Genomic DNA, 13,433 nt, shown 5'->3' with positions numbered 1-13,433 from the left:
CTTCTGACAGCCTCTGGAAAAACAGGGCCTTCCTTTGGAGAGGATTCTGCTCCAAGCTGGTGGAAAACTTATTTTATTGGAGAATTTCAAGGAAATGGAGTCATTGTTGGTGCCCAGGGAGAGCTTCTCCCCTTTCCTTCTTCCTCTTTCCCACGACACCTGGAAAAATGAGACCTTCCTTTGGGGGGATTTTGCTCCAAAATGATTTTATGGGATAATTTCAAGGAAGTGGAGCCATTTTGGAACTTTCCCTCCCTGTGCCCCTGGGACAACCAGGCTCTGGGCAAAGAATTTGGGCAAAGCAGTGGGGAGGCAGAAATCTGGGAAGGGACAGTGAAACACAAGAGGAGTGGAAGCAGCTGCATTCCTGTCTCAGTGTCCCCAAATTCCTAGGAATCTAAAAGCTGAAGGGGATATCCCAAAAGATTTTTATCCCAATAAAAGAGTGAGGTTAGATGCGCTGTGGGAAAACTTCTGGGTGGGCACAGGGGTGCCTGGATCACCCCAGGAAGCGAATCCCAAGGGAAAGGCCAGCTCCAGGCAGGCTGCTCCTCAGTACCTGGCTCCAGGCGCCTCTGGCAAATCTGGGATATCAAAAGCCTGTCAGCCTCGGGAACGGGACAAAGGCCGGCGCATTAATGATTAACTCCGCTAAAAGCTGCGGCTTTTTCATTCCCAAGGCGCCGGGAAGCTCCAGGCCCATGTGACAATCCTGGGCATTTTGTGGCAGATTGGGAAAAGCTCGTGAGCAAACACAGGTGCTCCGGAGTCAGGGACAACCACAAACAGCCGCAGCTATTCCGACCAAAATTAACTCCTGTGTTTGCCTCCCGTTTTTCCTGCCGGGAGATTTTCCCCTGCTTTTTTTCTTTTTTTTTTTTTTTTTTTTTTTTTTTTTTTTTTTTTTTTGGCTTTCAGTGTTCAGGGAGAGAGAAGAAAAGGGGTGGAAAAAATGGAAAACTCCCCAAAGGCTCCTCACATGGAAAAAGCTGAGGGAAGTTATTAAACAGGGAAATAAAATGCCCTCCTGGTTTTTTTAGGAAATTAATTGGAAGATCCCAAGGCAGTGCAAGCAGGATGTTGTGGGATAATGCTGGAGCAGTGGGAGGGGAGGGAAAAGGGGAATTAAACGATGTCCCCCACACCGAATCGGGTGTGACCTCGCTGTGGCTCAGCCTGAAGGTCCCTCTAGTGGCTTTCTTTGCTTCCATGAGGAATTGCCGAGTTTTTATTCCCTGTTCCAAGATTTATCCCGGCTCCCAACCATAGCAGTGAGCAAACAGCAGAAAATTGAGATCGAGCCCCAAAAAGGAACTTTGAGATGGGAGAAGTGGTGCAGAAATCCCGGGAGCAGCCTTAGGAATGAACAGCAGTCGTGGGATGGGGAATGGGAATGCTGCCTCTTCTCCCGGCTGGAAGGAGGAGGGGAGCATCTCGCTTTTCCAAAGGAGGGATTTGCAACCTTGCAGCACCGGGTGATTCCAGGTGGAACAATTCTGTGGATGCTGCAGGAAGGGCTTTGCTCCTGTAGTTTTCTCCCTGTGGAGTAAATATGGATTTGCATCTCAAAAATCGGGATAACTTCCACAAATGGAGGAGGATTCTGATCTGCACTATCCAAGGCATTTTTTGGGATGGAACTGAGACTTTGGTGCAAACAGGGTGTGGTTTTGGAATAAGAGATGGAGGGATGGGATACAGGGAATGGCTTCCCAGTGCCAGGGGCAGTGGGATATTGGGAATTAATTCCTCCCTGTGAGGGTTGGAAGGCCCTGGCACAGTCTTCCCAGAAAAGCTGTGGCTGCCCTATCCTTGGAAATGTTAAAATCCAGGCTGGACTGGTCTTCGAACAACCTGGGACAGCTGAAGGGGAATGATCCACAAGCTCCTTTCCATCCCAATTCATGCTGGAATTCCATGATCCATTGCCTCTCTGATTTCAGCACAAAGTGGATATAAGGAAAAATCACTCGGATCCAGCTGCTGGATCATCCAGAACATCCAGGAAAAACAACCAACCTGCCCTGGTGGGTGGAGCAAGAGGAGAGTTGGGACAGGGAGCAGAATTCCACAAGGACAATTAAGAAGCAGCATCCAGGTTTTATCCCAAGGACAATGGCTGCAGATGGGGACATTAAACGGGGACATTAAATTCCATGTGTTCTGTGGGATTATCCTGGAAGAGATCCCGATTTATTTTGCCAAATTGAGCTCCAGCCAATTCCTCTCCCAGGCGATGATGGATAAATATCATTAAATTGGGAAAGATGGAAGTGAGCGATGCCCTTGGAACAAACGCTTGGGAAGGGAAAGACAAAACGGGGAGATTTGGATGCAAATCATCCAAATGAGGCATATTAAACATGAGGGAAAATGGGATGGAGGCTGAGGAAAGTGGGAAAACTCTCAGGATGTCTTTGGAACTTTGTTTTCCAATGAAAAAATGGGGGGGGGGAAAGTACAGAAATGGGTTGGGAAAACTTCTGGGGGCATTTCTTGAAAAAGAGAAACATTCCTGAGCTTGGGAATGCTGTTTCTATTGGATCTTGGCATTTTAGGGATTGCAGGTTTTGGGATTGAGGCCAGAATTCCTGGGAATGAATTTAAACCTCCCAACAGGGGGGAAAATCCCAAGCACTTCCCGATATCCAATGTGGATTACCATCCTGGAATATCCCTCTATTTCTGTGTTTGGAAAAGCCAAATCCCTGGATTGGTCTGGTGCAGGTGGAATTTAACCCTTCCTTTGCCTCCTCTCGAAATAAAGGATTTTAGTCTCTGATTTTTTCCTAGCTTGGAATTTTCACCTATATATTCCCTTAATAGTTTGGGTGGGAAGAGACCTTAAGGATGATCCCATTCCCACTCCCTGCCATAGATAGGGACAACTTGCACCATTTCCAAGCCCCATCTAACCTGGATTTACTCCTTGTCTGAATATATCCCACTGATCCACTGCTTTTGGTTTCCAGGGAGGGAAAAGATGGAAAACTTGGATTTGGGATATGCTGGGCTGCTCTAGAACAGGGAACTGCGAAAGATGGAGCAGATCCAACTTTTCCTGCTTGGAAATATCCCCTCTCCCTTCCTGCATTCCCAGTGATTCCAGGCCTTCCAAGAGTCCTTGGACACCAAGAGGGCTTTATCCCAGCATCCATAGGGAAATCCCAGAGGTTTTGTGGGTTTGATCCCATTTCTCCTGTGGGATAGGGATGACTCCTGAGAAAGCTGGATTCCCAAGCCCAGTGTGGAAAAGCAGAGGGTTTGGGCTGTATCCAGGTGTATTTTTCCTAAAAAAAAAAAAAAAAAAAAAAAAAAAAAGGAGGGAGAGAAAAAAAAAAGGGAAGCGATCCTATTGGAATCAGGATAAAGATTTATTAGGGAGAAAGCAAATGAAGGGATGGAAAGAATTCCTTTATTCCCCAGATCCTGACTGGGTGTGTGATCAGTGACCTGGAATACACTCAAATCCAGGATAAATTAAAGCTGGATTGAATTCCTGCCCCACACCCCCCTCTCTCCTGCCTTTTGGGCAGCAGAGGGAGCAGCCAACTCCTGGCTTTCTCTGCTTCCTGCTTTTCTGGGAAGTCAACAGGCTTGGAAAAGCTTGGAATTGAGGAACTAGCACTGGTTTAACTGAGGTCACTGATGGGAAAATGGGATAGGGAATTAAGGATTTGGGAAGGAGTTGCTGTGCCAGGCTCATCCCAAGGTTGATCCTTTACCGTTTTCCAAGGTTTTTCCAGGTGGAAGAGACAAAAATATCCCAAATATCTCCCAGAGCCCACAGAGGGAGCAAACGTGGACAGATCCAATACCCCCCATTCCCAATGGATTTGCCCCTTAGAAACTCCCAAATCCCACTGGCTGCACCTCTGGAATGGCTCCGAAAACCCTGGGAATTCTTATCAGCTCCAGGTTTTCTCGTCCTGGGAGTTCATCCATCCTTGGCTCCCTCTTCCCTTTATCTTCAAATTCCCTTTGTTCACTTGGATTTGCCCCTGGATTGTCCATTGTACTCCAAGCCCAGTGGGATCCAAGGAAATGTCCTTTCAGATAGAAACAAGGAATTAGCACCTCCGGATTTAGTGCTGGAGGTGGAATTCCTGCTAGGAAGAAAAGCTGGAGATGATTTCCCAGGGAATTCACATTTGGAGATGCCAACATTTGGGCAGCAAATTTTCTTGGAATTGGGCGTTTGGATTTGGAAAAGTTGTGGTGTTTCAATGGGAGAAAAGTTGGAAAAAATTCCACCCAATTTAAAAATCCCAGATTTTATTGGATTCCTGGCAAGGTGGGAAGAGGGAATATTCAGCTGTATTTTCCTTCTCTCTTCCAGGTTTATCTATGGCAGTGGGAAGTGAGTCCTGCAGATCTCCAGGAAGGGCCATGGATCTTCATTCCTAGGCTCATTTCCATGAAATAAATGTCACCATAAAAAACCGGAATCTCAGGAGAAGGCGGAAAACATATGGAGCTGTGCCAAGGAGGGCTCATTAATGTCCCACTTCCCAGCTGGAGTCCATAAAGACTCCATTTCCCCGGATAATCGAGCTCCAAGGGCACCGGGAAGGCTCCACTGGGGAGCCATAAAGCCTTAGAATTGCACATGGGCACTGTGGAATCCCAGGAATGGGGCAGGGCTCTGCTCATCCCAGGAATGCATCCTGGAAAACCTGGGAGGTGTTGAAGGCATGGAAAGGGCTCCAGGAGGAAATACGGAACTTTTCCCAGTTATCCTTGGAATGCTGGGATGGGTGGCATAGAGATGAGGAGCTGGAATTCTGTTGGGAAACAGCCCCTGATCCAGCTTTTAATTCTGCCTCTCCCTCCCTGCATCCCTGGTGACTCCAGAGGGCTTTCCTTGGGATCCTCCCATGGAAGGCACCAAGGGAGCTGGATCCTGGTTTCAACCACATCTAGTGGGAAATTCCAGGGATTTTGTGGTTTCATCCCATTTTTTTCTGTGGGACCAGGATGACTTCTGGTAAAGCAGAGGCTTTGTGATGTATCCAGGGGGACTTTCCCTAAAAAAAAAGGACAGGAGGGGGGGAAAATAAGGAAGTCCAGCCTGTGAGGTGAGATGAACATGGAATATCAACTTCATCCCGCTACCCAACCCTCATATTCCCACTTCCAGTCCCTCACATTCCCACCTCCTAACCCCTCATATTCCCATTCCCACTTTTGCCCCCTCACATTCCTTCTCCCACTCCCTCATATTCCTACTTCCCACCCTCATATTCCCACTCCCACATGCTTGTATTTCCACTTCCAGTCCCTCATATTCCTACTTCCCAGCCCCTCTCCTGTCTGCTCCCAACCTTCTATCCTGGGCCTTTCCATGCTGCCTGTTCCCTTTTTCCCATCTTGTTTGCTTTTCCCACCACTGGCCCCTCTCCCTTCCCACCCTGGCATTTATTGGATTTCTCCTGCTTTTCTTCTTTCTCCCTTTCCTTCACCCTTTTCCAAGCAGGAAAAAAACTCCCAGGAGTTGCCAGGGTCTGGATGAACTTTTGACCCTCCTGGGTTGGGATTTTGGAAGGAATTTCAGCTGGGGTTGTGTCCCTGCTCCAACACTTGGATCCCAAATTTCCTTCTCGCAGGATATTGGGCTTCAAGTCATATCCTAGTGGGAAGAGAACAAGGAATCTGCTTGGAGATTCCTGGAAATAATTAATTTTGGGAAGTCTAGAAGTGAAGGAAAAGCAAAATGGAGCAGGTGAGTAATGTTCTGGAATATTGGGAATGCTCCTGATTTTTAAACTTACTTCATCATTTCCAATATCCCAGTTTTTCCAAATCCCACAATTTTTCATCCAGGAAATATTTAAAATATATTTTAAAAATCCCAAATCCACAACAATAAATTAAAAATTAAATTTTAATTAGTTAAAAATTAACTCCAAATAAAAAAAAAATCCCCCATTTTAAGTTTTCACAGGGAAAAAATATTCCAAAATGCCCAAATCCTTCCCAGCACCAGATTTGACTCAAAAAACTGAGTGGGGGACAGGGTTTAAAAGGCAGCTGGAGTTTCTGTGGGATCTGGGAATTCTCCCTGGATCCTGGCCAGCTTGGCATGGAAATATCCCTGAAAATTGCTTCCCACAAATCCCCAGAAATTCCCTTTCCAAGTATTTAGGCCCAGCTGGAAATATCCAAGTAGAGCCCTGGCTTTTTGGGGTGAGTTTTGGGAAGCAAAGAGCAGTTCAGGGTCATTCCCAAGGATTTTTGGAGGGAGATTTTGGGAAGAGGAGTTGCCAGGGTTTTTTCTCCAGAAGAAAACTTGGGAGGCAGCTCTGTGGGATTTTCTGATCCTCCCCCATCCCAGAAAAGGGGGGCAAAGGAGGAAAAGGTGGAAATACTTTTTTTTTCCTGGAATAGGAAGAAATCCAGGAATTTTGGGGCATGGTGCTTTTTTCCTGGATTTTCCCCATCCCGGCTCACACCTGCTGCCATTCCCACCTTCCCAAGGGTGTTTTTCCCACTGAACAAATAGCTGGATTTAAACCTGGAGTGGGTTTTTTTGGGATATCAAACCCTTTGGATATTCCCCCCCTGCCACCATTCCTGCTCTGCGCAAGCCCTTCAGGGAGGCCTCGGAAAAAGGGGGGATGAAATTCCAACCATTGAGCCAGTCCCATTCCTCCTGACACCCTCCAGATCCCTATCCCACTCTCTAAAGGACTTTCTATCCACAGCAACCACGAAGCAGGAATGTTGTCCATGGTTTATGGCAGCTCCCGGGATAGGGAGCAGCTGCCCCCGGCTGACTTGATTGGAAAAGAGGGAATGAGCCATAAATTAGGGAAAGTGGGAAGGAAAAAAGCGGGACCCTCTGGGACTCTTGTGGCTGTAGGGTCAGAATCAAAGAAAGGCTTGATTTGATCCCATAATTCCGCCAGCTCTCGGTTTTTTATGGGAGCAAGGACAAGGCCGGGTGAATTCCAGTGGCCATAATTCCCAGAGAAATACTGTACTTACACCAGGAAAAAGCTGGATAAGCTCCCAAGGTGCTCTGGGTCCTCCCACTCTTGAAAAATGCAGATTTGGGAGTTTGGGGATATCAGGTGCCTGTAGGATTGTGGGAACAGGGAATCAAAGTGAGTTTCCCATTGGTTCCAGGTGGGATGGGAATTCTAAAGCCACAATCCCAGGGATGCCAGGAAGATCCTTCTGGCTCTTGGGATGTTGCTAAAGGGAATGAGTGCCCAAAGACAGGAAAGAAAAGCATCTGAAGTGTGAGGTTGGAAAATTCCTACAATCTCAGGTTCCCAAAGGCTACATTGGCCACATTTGTTGTGAGGAACACCAAACAAAATTCCAGTGGATCCAGATTAAAGGGAGGATGGCACTGATGGAGATTCCTGGGATTTGTAGGGCTGGTGGACATTCCCAGTGCTGGAAATGCTGTTTTAGGAATAATTCTCCTTCTCTCACCTTGATCCAGGTACCCATGGGGACACAGAATGGAGTTATGCCAGAATCCCATATCATCTTGCTCCCAACATTTGCGAGATATCTCAGCTTGGGATGTGGTTTTCCATTGTTTAAGGGCTGGAATCTCCCATATCGAGAGGGAGATCCAACTTCTCTTTCCCCTCATCTCTTCCAGGCACAACAAATTCATTCCTTAAGGGAGATGATCCTGGAAAATCTCCCTTTATATTGGATAACGAGCCTGGCATTTCAAGAACAGGAAGAACAGCGCTGCTGTGGAAATGCCAGGGAAACATCAGGAAAAGCCCCATCCCTAAGGAACATCCTAATTGTCCTTGCTCCAGGCAGTCAATAGCATCCCGCAGGCTGATCCCGAGTTTCTGGGAGCACTTGGAATGCGCTGTTTTCCCCGGGATCAAAGAATTAAGGTTGGGGTTATTTGTATTGATTCCAGAGCCTCCAGCTCTGTCAGTCACGCTCGGATTTGTGGAGCACAAATTCCTCCTTTAAATGTCACCATGCCTCATTCCCACTTCCATCAATAATTCTGGAGCCAGGAGTTGTTTATTAACCCCCAGTGTTCCCTTCCCATCTCACTCCTCCTTCCCACATGGAAAAAAGGGGGAATTGGAGTTCATTTCAGGAGGGAAAACCCTCTGGTAAAATTTTTGGGCCTTCTAGCAGTTCATGGGAATTTGGGATGGAATTTTGGGATGCAGTTTCTTTCCAGCAATGTTTGGATGGAATTTTAGGATGCAGTTTTCTCATGGCAATGTTTGGTTAATGGGAATTTGAGATGGAATTTTGGGATGCAGTTTCCTCCTAGCAATACTTGGTTAAGGGGATTTGGGATAGAATTTTGGGATCTGATTTCCTCCTGGTAGTATTTGGATAATGGGAACGCAGAGGAAGATTCCAGCCGAGACAGCTTCATCAGGAGCCTGCTGTGCCCAGGGATTGCCTAGAAAAGTGGGAGTGGTGGGGTCATTGCATCATGCCGGGGCTGCCTCCCAAGATTTGGGATAAGGGCAGTATTTATGGAAGTTCTTTGGGATCTCTGGGCAAACAGCAAACATTCCCTGAGTCCTGGGCGGGCGCTTCCTTAAGCTCTGGCTCTATTTGGCCACCGGCCGTTTGTAAACTTGCTGATGATATCAGGGAGCCATTTTCCAAACAAAGTCCCACTCCCGCCACCTCGAAATTCGGGAATATTGACACTGTGCCGGGCGCACGCTCCACAAACATTCCCGCCAAGGCCGCAGCCAAATCCAGCGGCGTTGTTTGGAAAACCTTTCCCACTCATCAGCCTCCCCTCACACGCTGGCACTGTTCAATTACTATCACTTCCAGAGCCTTAGGAAAACACCCCGTGTCCATGTAAATAGAGAGATCCGAAAACTCCCCGGAATGTTGGCTTTTCCAGACTGGAGGTGATGTTTTCCTTTGCTCCAATTTGTTCGGGAAACTAATCAGGCTGGGATAAAGCCGTCGGCAAATATGGCAGAGATTGACAGGCACATGTCAGAGTTTACACAGCCTGGCCAAGTGTACAGATCCTGCGGGATCGTGCGCCGGGAATGCTGTGGCGGGCACCAGGAGCCTCTGGAGCGGCTCACACAGCCTTGAATGCGGAGTCTTCCCAGGGAGGGGGGAAAGCTGCACATGAGGATGCTCTGCTGCATCCCGGATTTTACAGAAGGGGCTGGGATGAATACTTGGACTGGGGTATTCAGCCCTATGATGCTCCTGGACTGGGATGCTCCAGCTCTGGAATGTACCAGCCCTGGGATGCTCCTGGATTTGGATGTTCCAGCCCTGGAATGCTCCTGGACTTGGATGCTTCTGCCCTGGGATTCTCATCGAAGCCTGGAATGTGGCAGCTTCCCAGGAAGCGGGGAGGAAGTAGAGTTATTCCAGTGCAAACAGCAGAGATTGGCTTGGGATAGGGATATTGTGCTTTATCCTGGATTCCACTGAGGGATCAGGGTCTGGGGTGCTCCCAGACTGGGGTGTTCCAGCCCTGGGAAGCTCCTGGACTTGGACGTTCCAGCCCTGAAGTGCTCATTACAGCCTGGAATGCAGAGGCTTCCCCAGGGAGTGGAGTGAAAGAGGAATTATTCAGGTTATTCCAGTCTTGGCTCAGTCCAGATGGGATGGGGATGCTCTGCTGCATCCCTGGCTGTCCTGATGGATCAGGGACACAACACTGGGATGCTCCTGCAGCATCTCCAGCAACCACCTGAACTTCCCTTCTCCATCCCAGTTAGAGTCACTTCCTTTTCCAGGAGGGAAATGGAGGTTTTTCCTCCCAGGATTTGCCCCTGTGGGAGCAGGCACAGGGCTGCTCCAGGAATGCCTCCAGGTCAAGGGCATGGCAAGAAAAAACTCGAAAAAGTCTTGAGGCAAACCTCAGCAAAAGATTTTGCCACAAAACTCATCCTGCTGGAGCAAGGTCCAAAGGGTGGATTCCCTTTGGTTTTCCATTGCTCAATCCCACTTTTGTTGACTCCCACTCTGGAGTTGGAGCCGGCCCTGGTCCTAAAATCCCGACTCCGGGAGCAGCACATAAATCCCTGATGTTTCACTCCATCGTATCCTCAAAGAAAGGATTTAATGGACTCCCTGGCCTTCCCTTAATCAAGTGCAATATCCCAGAGCCTGGATACTTGCCTGGAGGGCATGGAGAGGGAGCCAACTTGGAATGTGTGCTGGGGGCAGTTGGAAAAAAACCTGGGCTGGGAGCCCACATCTCAAATCTTCATTTTTCAGCCTTTCAGGATCTTGGAATTGGAGCTGGTGCTGTGATGCCCATTCCAGCCCTCAGAACATGGGATTTGTGGTTGCTGTGGGAATCTCTGATGGAAAAGTGAAGATTTCTTGGAGCAGATGATGGAAATGCCCCCCCCCCAGTTCAGGGATGTGGGGCTCCTCTCCTGCACTTTTCCCAGGTGTGTTTTCTGGGGATACTATTGCTCCAGGGTGCTGAGCTAGAAGTTTGGGATCCTGGCTGATCCTAAAAGCCATGGATAGATTTTCTCATGAAAAACCTTACCTCTGGATTTCCAAGCTAAAATCCTCTGTGATAGACACGGAGAGATAAGGAGATATTAAAGGAAAATTCCTTCCTGTGCCCAACTCGCTGTTCCCACAAGATGCTCCAACATTTCCAAAGGGGCCAAGCAGCCTCTGGAAGGACTTTTAAGGGAATGAATGGGTAAATCCAGAACTGCAAGTCCATATGTGCCAGTGGTTATGGAGACTTACTTGGAATCACATCTGGAATCAGGGAGGTACCTTTGGGAATGGGGGGATCCAATGGGAATGGGGGAGTCTTGGAAGGAATAGAGGGAAGCTGGTGGGAATGGTGGGGTCCTGGAAGGGATGAAAGGGTCCTGGAAGGGATAGAGAGATCCTGGAGGGAATGGTGGGGTTCTGGAAGGGGTAGAGAGGTCTTGGTGGGAATGGTGGGGTCCTGGAAGGGATAGAGGGATCCTGGAGGGAATGGTGGGGTTATGGAAGCGATAGAGAGGTCCTGGTGGGAATGGTGGGGTCCTGGAAGGGATGATGAGGAACTGGCAGGGACAACGGACTCTCAGCAGGGTGAAAATGTTTCACTGGGAATAGAGGGATTCTGGCAGAGAAATTGGGATTCCAGAGGTGGTGACAGAGATCCCAGCCAGAGCTGGAGGCTGCAGCCAAGGGCACCTTGTCCAAGAGGAAAAGCAGCCTCTGGATAAATCCAGCAGGTCCGGGCTTTCAGGAGCCTTGTTCGAGATCACGGCGGCATCAATCACTGTCGGCTGCTCCCGGCTGGAGCGGCGGGAGCTGCGCTTTGTCCTGGCCCCTCTCCCGCCGGGATTCAATTAGTCATGGTCAGGGGGTGCCATTCTTGTCCCGCCATTCCCGATTGTTCCCAAAGCAAACAGCGGCGGGATGGGCTCTGTGATCCTGCCGTGCCCTCGGCCGGGACACAAAGGGAAGCGCTCTCCCGCCCGCCCTTTGGAGCTTGTTTGACAACTCCGTGCTGGGATGCAAAATCCCGGGATTTTTTCACCCCCTTGCAGCGCCTGTAATTTTTTATTTTAAATCTCGTCCTAATCATCGATCCCTGGAATGCCGCAAATCCATGTCCACGTGGAATATAATAATGATGGACAGCCCGGCAATTAACCGGGAACAACCGCACTGCCACTGCCGCGGTGTCATTTACATCCTGGAAAATTGTCACTACAGGCTGGAATGGCCTCGGGAGCCATCTGGCCGCCGGGCAAGCCGCGGCTCCGAGGGCTGGGGAGCGATTTCCTGCCGGGAAGCTCTCCCGGGAATGCTGCTGGGCTCGCTAATTGCCTGGCACCTCCCCGTCTATGCCCCCCGCGCGGTTGTCACCTCGCTGATGGTGGCAGTGCCACCCAGGCTGCTCCACTCGGGAGGAGCTTCCGAGGGTTGTAACCCCGATGGAGCAACAACTCCGGCCAGTCCAGGCCACCTCACTATTCCCAGTAATCCTGTAGGGCTGAAAACGTGGAATTAATGGAGCAGTTGGGGTGCAAAGCCTGGGTTTAAATAACAACTAAAGTCTGCTCTAAAGTAGCCAAGACTAAAGTCTTTCCATAGGTTTTGGGCTATAATCTCTCAGGAATCTTTGTACCCCAGTTTTCCAACCTTGAGGCTTGGCTTGCTGGAAGGATAAACGGATTTCCAGGCTTGGAAAACACAGCACTTCCCACTCAACAGGAATGCAGATTTTAGTTGGCCTGAGGTGCTTAATCAAATTCCAAGCTCTTCCTTAATCATGGAATGGTTTGGATTGGGAGATTGTCGATCACCCCCCACCTTCCATAAATCCAGGTTGCTCCAAGCACTGTCCAACCTGGAACAATTCCAGGGATGGGGCACTAGGAAAATCAGGGCCTCACCACCCTCTCAGGGAAGAATTTCTTCCCAGTGTCCCATCTAATTTTCTGGTTTTTTCTGTTTGAACCATTGCCTCTTATCCTATCATTCCAATTCCTGATGAAGGATCCTTCTCTGATCATGGAGATCCTGGAAACTGGTGTGAGGGAGGAAGATTCCTTAGGGCAGGAGGAGGATGGAGAGGAGCTGTAGAGAGAGAGAAGAGGTTGTGACAAACCTGGAATTCCAGGATTTTATAAGCTGGAAAAAATGTCTAAGCTAGCTGGATTCAGCCCTGCCAACCCCAGAATTTCTGAAGGGAAATCACCACCTGACACTGCAACCAAAGTGAAAAAGGGAGCCATCATCACCATCCCATTGATATTCCTGCCTTGCCCTGCTCCTCTTCCAAACCCAAAAAAGACGAAGCAGCGGCAGCGATCCCGAAATGCCAGATGCTCCCCGGGTGTCACTCAGGGATGTCCTTTTCCATAGTGAGATTCTCCCGGCCCCTTGACAGCTTGATTTAGGGCCGCCCTCGCCTGGGGGGTTGACATGACAACTGTGGGATGTGTCATAAATATCCCAGGAGAGGCCTGGAATTGTGGGGTGGGATTGTGCAGGGGGCATTGTCAGGCATGTGGCTGAGCCGGTGGCGGCGGTTTTGTTTGGGAAAGAAAGCGGGAAGAGTGAAAGGGAAGGGGAATAATAATGGGAAAAAAAAGAGGGAGCTCCATTGGGAGTCGATTTGGGCTTTGGTTGTGGGGCTTGTTGGACCACACGGCATCTCCCAGTGATCCCGGATCCCATTGATAGCAATTAGGCTGGAGAGGGACTTTTGACAAGGGCAGGGAGTGATGGGATAAGTGGGAATGGCTTCCTGCTGCCACAGGGATGTTGGAAGGGATCCTTCCCTGGCAAGCTGTGAGGCGCTGAGTTTTCCCAGAAAAGCTGTGGCTGTCACATCCCTAAAAGTTTTAAATCTAGGTGGACGGGGCTTGGAGCAACTTGGGATAGTGGGAGGTGTCCCTGGGAATGAAACTTAGATGAGTTCAATTCCAACCCAAACTGTTCCAGAATTTTTAAACCCCAATTTT

The sequence above is a fragment of the Prinia subflava genome, chromosome 2 (assembly GCF_021018805.1).
Source record: "Prinia subflava isolate CZ2003 ecotype Zambia chromosome 2, Cam_Psub_1.2, whole genome shotgun sequence".
Lineage (NCBI taxonomy): Eukaryota > Metazoa > Chordata > Aves > Passeriformes > Cisticolidae > Prinia > Prinia subflava.
This window is presented reverse-complemented; position numbering follows the sequence as displayed.